The 6,778-nt window shown below is 51.9% G+C and overlaps 1 pseudogene; it reads left to right on the top strand.

Moving 5' to 3' along the window:
* The first annotated feature begins 1,113 nt into the window (after nucleotides 1-1,113).
* Nucleotides 1,114-1,776, top strand: LOC146184495 (uncharacterized; annotated as a pseudogene).
* The last annotated feature ends 5,002 nt before the right edge of the window (nucleotides 1,777-6,778 follow it).

The raw sequence follows: 6,778 nt of genomic DNA, 5'->3' as shown, positions 1-6,778 counted from the left end.
TAATAGGGTTTGAGGCACTGGACCTGAACCATCTCGAGTCCGCGCCGGCGTAGATCATTAGACGGCGTAAGAGGTTCCACCACATAATTAACTGGAGAGGTGCGCTCCAGAGCACGGTAGGGACCATGGTATTTAGCAAGACATTTTGAAGACAGTACAGGAGCATTGGAAGGTATCCACAGCCACACAAGAGCACCAGACGAGAAGTGAGGTGTCGAGTTTTGATTGTCATGGTTGGATTTATGGCGGTAATAGGTGTTTGCCGTGAATGCGCGGGCAATTTTTTGACGGTCTTCCACATGCTGGGCTGCTTGAGACGCAGGAGCATTCTCAGATATGTCTGGCTGATAGGTAAGTATAGTGTCGATTGTAGCAGAGGGGTGACGACCGTAGAGGAGTAAAAAAGGAGAGAAGCCAGTAGTAGACTGCGTTGTGGTATTGAAAGCGTAAGTAAAATACGGAAGGATGAGATCCCAATTTAAGTGATTGGAGTCGACGTACATAGAGAGCATGTCGCCGAGGGCTCGATTGAAACACTCAGTGAGACCATTAGACTCGAGATGATAGGCGGAGGTGGTTCTATGAATAATGTTACACTTGGTGAGCAAGGCTTTCACAACGTCACTCAAGAGAACGCTTCCTCGGTCGCCAAGCAGCTCTCGAGGTGCGCCGTGTCAAAAAACAAATCGCTGCAAAATGAAGGAAGCTACTTCTGACGCTGTAGCAGATGGAAATGCGGCAGTTTCTGTATACCTGATCAGATAATCAACGGCTACGATAGCCAAGCTGTTGCGGGCTGCAGTGTAAGAAAGTGGCCCGCACAAATCTATGCCGACGCGGTAGAAAGAGAGGTGATGGGTATAGCGTTTGTAATCGGCATCTAGCCGAATGTTACCACTCTGTTGGCCACTATGGATAAAAACATGGCGGCTTAAATAACGGGCTCGCTTCGTCAGTGTCTCGTCCAACCTAATCAATCGGACCCGATCACAGTCTCCGGGAACAGTAAGATGGTGTCAGAAGTGCTCGTTTATCTCATGTGAGTACCACTACATCAAGAGTCAGTTCGTCCAATCACCCATCAGCAACAAGCGGCTACCGGCAATCGTAGCCATGGCACATGTGCTGCCTGCCTTCCCAAGTTTTGACCTGCGCGCTACCGACGATAACAATATTGGTCACGAATGGACGAAGTGGATAGAAAGGATCGAAAACTTTCTTTTAGCTTGCGATATCTCGGCAGATGCACGCAAAAAAGCGCTCCTCCTGCACTACGTCGGTGAAGAAGTCTACGACATATATCGCTCGCTCCCCGTGAGTGCTAAGCAAGGTGCGACGGCTACAAGCATGACCCAAAGCACGCAGAGTATATCTATTCCAGAATACGATGCCGCTCGATCGAAACTGAATGCATATTTTGCGCCGCGAGTGAACTCAACATTTGCTATCTATAAATTTCGTCAAGCTCAGCAAAACGTTGGTGAGTCACTGGACGCCTTCTACACGCGCCTCTGGCAGCTTTCTCGCCACTGTAACTTCTAAAACGTCGAATCTGAAGACAAGAACCAAATCATTCTCGCCACAACGTCGTCTCGCCTCCGAAAGTATGCCATGCTTCATTCCCTCACATTACCGGACTTACTTAAGCAAGAAAGAATGCTCGAGGATATCGAACGGGATGTGTCCGAAATCGAAAAGCACGTCGTTAACAATGCGGCGGTGTTCGTAATACACAAGGAAGGACAACACCATTGCCAACACCCAAGAAATGAATGACAGATGCCACGGCAGGCCTACACACCGCAGTGACCTCGTGTCTTGTCAGCAGATTGTCGCAACTGTGGCGGCAAGTGGCCTCACCAAGGCTGTCGATCAAGTTGTGCTGCATGGGGCAAGACTTGCAAGGCATGTAACAAGGTTGGTCATTTTGCACGATTCGGTCGTTCAACCAGGAGAACAGTACACGCAGTGGATTGTGACAATGACTCAGACACACAGTTAGCCTGCAGTAAGAAGACTTCAATTACTAGAGAGCCTGCAGCCACCTGTGACACCAGTCCAAGCAGCGACGAGTACATTTTTGTTGCCATGACATCCCCTAAAGCAAGTTCATCTCCAAAAGCTATTGTCACTGTCAACAATGTGCCATTCACTTTCGTAATCGATACGGGTGCTACAGTGTCAATTGTTGGCGAAATGATTTCAAGAGCTGTCGCCTAAATGTGAATTTCCAAGAAACATCCATCAGAGTGTTCCCATACAAATCAACATCCCCCTTGAACTTTTGGGCAGTCTCTGTTACAATGAGATACAAAAAGATGTGCATTGAAGAAGACATTTTTGTCATTCCAGAAAACTGCACCACTCTTAAGCTTCACAGCAGCAACCAGCCTGGGGCTTGTCCCGATCACGTACCAAGTTTCTGACTATCCAGGTGACAAGTCAGTCGTGGAAGCATTCTCCAAATTGTTTAGTAGAGTTGCAAAACTCATAAAACCAGCACAGCCTACCATGTCAAGCAGTCGTTCCCCAAGTAATGCAAGAACCACTAGCCATCACTGAACTAACCAATGGTCCCTGGGAGGAAGTTTTGGTTGATTTTTGTGGTCCCAGATGGAAAGTATGCTATGGTGGAATAGATGACTTCTCGCGATACCTAGTAGTACAAGTCACACATTCCACGAGTACGAACAATGTGCTCCCCTTGCTGCGACGAGTGTTTTGCCAGTTCGGAACCCCTGCACAGGTAAAAACTGACAATGGACCACCATTTCAAGGCAGAGAGTTTGCTGCAGTATCGAAAGAGTTAGGATTTCGACACCATAGGATCACACCTTTGTGGCCTCAAGCTAATGGTGAAGCTTAACGGTTCATGAGAACATTGAAAAAGCATGTTCACACAAGTTAGCTTGAGAACACAGGTTGGAAAGTAGAGCTTGGCACTTTCCTGATGTCATACAGATCATCCAAACACCTTACAACAGGAAGATCACCATATTGCCAGGGGGCGCTCAGAGTGAAAGACGACGTTGAAGTGAATCGGCTCCGGACTCGCAGGACGTATCTAAACCTTGGACAGTGTGATTCTACCTGTACCGGCTCTGTTAATCTAGCCCCAGTCGCCAGCACCGTGACAAATCTGGTGGAGGTCAGGTCTGATGTCCCGTACCCCTACGCTAAGCAGGAGTGCTGGTCATATATGCGAGGAAACGCCCGTTCACCGCACTAGCCGCAGGCAACGAGGCCTACCACCTGAGTTTTCCCCCTCGGGCATGACTACCAGTAGCCACGACGTCGTCGCAATGCCTGCCGCGACCCCCACCTACGTGACGTTGCAAAACCCCCGCGCCGAACGCGCTCTACACACTCGGATCCAAATGCCTAACGAAACTGTAGCGGCGTATATCGAAGACATGACGCGCCTGTTTAAGCGTGCGGATCCTACAATGTCCGAGGACAAAAAGCTGCGCTACCTCATGCGTGGCGTCAAAGAGCAGCTTTTCGCTGGCCTGGTGCGCAGCCCGCCGAAAACTGTTGCAGAATTCTTTGCTGAAACATCCACTATAGAGAAAGTGCTTCAGCAGCGAGCTTCGGCACGGGATCCCACCATCCACGCCGCCTCCGTCTCTGCTGAGTTCCCATCGCATAGCATGGACACATCGGCGCTACGGGAGCTCATACGTTCCGTTGTGCGCGACGGACTCCGACTGATGTATGGCACACCTCAACCAGCTCCTTCCTCCATCGCCAGTGTTGTCCGCGACGAGGTGCAGCAAGCGCTCTGGCCTCCATTTCCAATCGGTGAACCTGGCCCTACTCCTCCTCTTACACCACCAGAGTGTCACCGCCCTACATACTCCCAGGTGCTGCAATACTCTCCGCCCTCGTCGCCGTCCCTGATTCCTCCGAACGTAGCTGGGCCGAAAACAGCAGCCCCCGTGATCCAGTACGTCACAGATTCTCGACCGCCTACACGGAAAGCAGACGAGTGGCGCACCCCCGACCGACGGCCGCTATGCTTTCACTGCGGCGAACCGGGTCATGTCTATCGGCGCTGTCCCTACCGTCGACTAGGTCTCGAAGGGTTTTCCGCTGATTCTCCGCGGCCTCGCTACGGCGAACGGCCTCGAGCCATTGAAGATTTCGTCAATGATCAGCGCCGGATCGTTCCGTCTCGTCTGCGACCATCTAGATCACCGTCACCCAGGTCTCGCCCGTCGCCATCTGCTACGAGTTCCTCATGGGCAGCGCAGGGCCGCTCGCCCAGTCCCCAGAGGGAAAACTGAAACCAGCGACCTTCGGGGGTAGGCTCGCTGGACATCGCGGCGCGGGAGACCCCCTATTGATGCGGACACGGAAAGACTACGCATCGACATTGGAAAAGTCCGCGGTTTCCGATCATACCGCCACCTCGACGCCACCACGACGCACCTGCAACCACGACGAATTGCCGGTAGAACCGACGACGAAACGACGCACCCGCAACGACGACGAATTGCCGGTGGAACAAACGACGCAACCACGCACCCGCAACGACGAAGAATTGCCGGTGGAACAAACGACGCAACCACGCACCCGCAACGATGACGAATTGCCGGTGGGACACAGACGCAACAAGGCACCCGCAACGACGACGAACTGCCGGTGGAACGGACGCTGCAACAACGCGCCTGCAACGACAACGAATTGCAGGTGAAGCAGACCGCGTACACCAACGCAGAGCACTCAAAGACTCAGAAGCCTGACATTCGCGAGCAGATTTCGTTGGACATACCCGTAGTACTGGATGGTCGCCATGTTCGGGCTCTGTTGGATACTGGCGCTGATTATTCTATTTTGAGCAGCCAGTTTGCCGCAGTTCTCAAGAAGGTTTTGACTCCGTGGGCTGGCACAAACGTTCGCACCGCGGGTGGTCATCTGATTACTCCTCTGGGCATGCGCACGGCCAGAGTTCAAATTCAAGAATCAACATTTGTGGTAAGCTGCCTTGTTCTGAAAAGCTGTTCGCGTGACCTGATTCTGGGCGTAGATTTCCTTCGTGAATATGGCGCAATTATTGACCTCCGGAATTCTAAGGTCTCGTTTTCTACTGAGAAAGCAGTGGCCCTCAGCGGTGCAAAGCGACCACTCAATGTGCTTCGAGTTTATGAGGACAGTGTCACTCTGCCACCCCGAACCAGCACCTTCGTTAATGTCAAATGCAATGCCATTAACGATGGTGACGCAATAGCCGAAACTAACGTATCGTTACTGTTGACACAAGGAGTCTGCGTGGCCCGCAGTTTGATACATCTTCACCGTGGTCAGTCCAAGGTACTTGTTACAAATTTTTCGCACGAGTATCGGCACCTTTTTCGTGACACTTCCGTAGCTTTCGCCGAACGCATATCTGACGTCTCCGAGTGCTTGTCCGCAGAAACCGTGCCACCGCCCACATCCCTCGACAATCTCGATGTCAGTTCAGAGCTATCGGTCAGCCAGCGCGACCAGCTGTTTTCATTGTTACTCGAATTCAAAGAGTGTTTTGCATCGTCGTCAAAAGTGAATCAAACTCCCATCGCCAAGCACCAGATCGTGACGTTCGGTAATGTGCGCCCAATCCGCCAGCACCCCTACCGCATCTCTTCGACCGAGCGCGAAGTTATTCGGTCACAAGTTAAGGAAATGCTCGAAGATGAGGTTATCCAGCCTTCCAATAGCCCGTGGTCCTCCCCGGTCGTTCTAGTTAAAAAGAAAGACGGCACGTTACGTTTTTGCGTCGATTACCGCAAACTGAACGCCGTAACCAAGAAGGATGTCTACCCCTTGCCGCGGATTGACGACTCTCTCGACCGCCTTCGGCGTGCAAAGTATTTTTCGTCCATCGATCTAAAAAGTGGCTACTGGCAGATTGACGTCGATGAGCGAGATCGTGAGAAGACGGCCTTCGTCACACCCGACGGCCTTTACGAATTTAAAGTTCTACCTTTCGGCTTGTGTTCCGCGCCGGCCACATTTCAGCGGATGATGGACACTGTCCTCGCCGGCCTTAAATGGCAGTGTTGTCTAGTCTACCTAGATGACGTGGTGGTCTTCGCAGAATCATTTGCACAACATCTTCAGCGCCTGCGGTCAGTACTCGAAGCCCTTCGATCCGCTAACTTGACACTTAAGCCACAGAAATGCCACTTTGGCTACCGAGAGCTTAAATTTCTCGGCCATGTCGTCAGCGCCGCCGGCGTGAAGCCCGACCCTGACAAGATTGCTGCTGTCGCGAAATTTCCGATTCCACGTGACAAGAAAGCTGTTCGCCGATTTCTCGGCTTGTGCAGTTACTACCGGCGTTTTATCGATAACTTCGCTGATCTCGCTGAACCGCTGACTCAGCTCACCCGGGGAGACACCCCTTTTGTTTGGACGCACGAACAAGAAGCTGCTTTTGCCGAGCTGCGTCTCCGTCTCCAATCGCCGCCTGTTCTAGCCCATTTCGATGAGCAGGGGGAGACAGAAATACACACCGACGCCAGTAACATTCGCCTTGGGGCGGTTCTCGTGCAACGTCAAGAGGGTGTTGAACGAGTCATCGCCTATGCCAGCCGTACTTTATCCCGCGCCGAGACGAACTATTCAACTACTGAAAAGGAATGCCTCGCCATTATTTGGGCTGCTGCGAAATTTCGCCCCTATCTTTATGGTCGCCCATTTAAAGTTGTCACTGACCACCATTCTTTGTGTTGGCTGGCCAACCTGCGTGACCCATGCGGCCGCCTGGCGCGATGGAGCCTTCGCCTACAGGAGT

Source organism: Amblyomma maculatum, chromosome 7 (genome assembly GCF_055883805.1).
Source record: "Amblyomma maculatum isolate TAMU_Amacu chromosome 7, ASM5588380v1, whole genome shotgun sequence".
NCBI classification, from domain to species: Eukaryota; Metazoa; Arthropoda; class Arachnida; order Ixodida; family Ixodidae; genus Amblyomma; species Amblyomma maculatum.
This window is presented reverse-complemented; position numbering and strand designations above follow the sequence as displayed.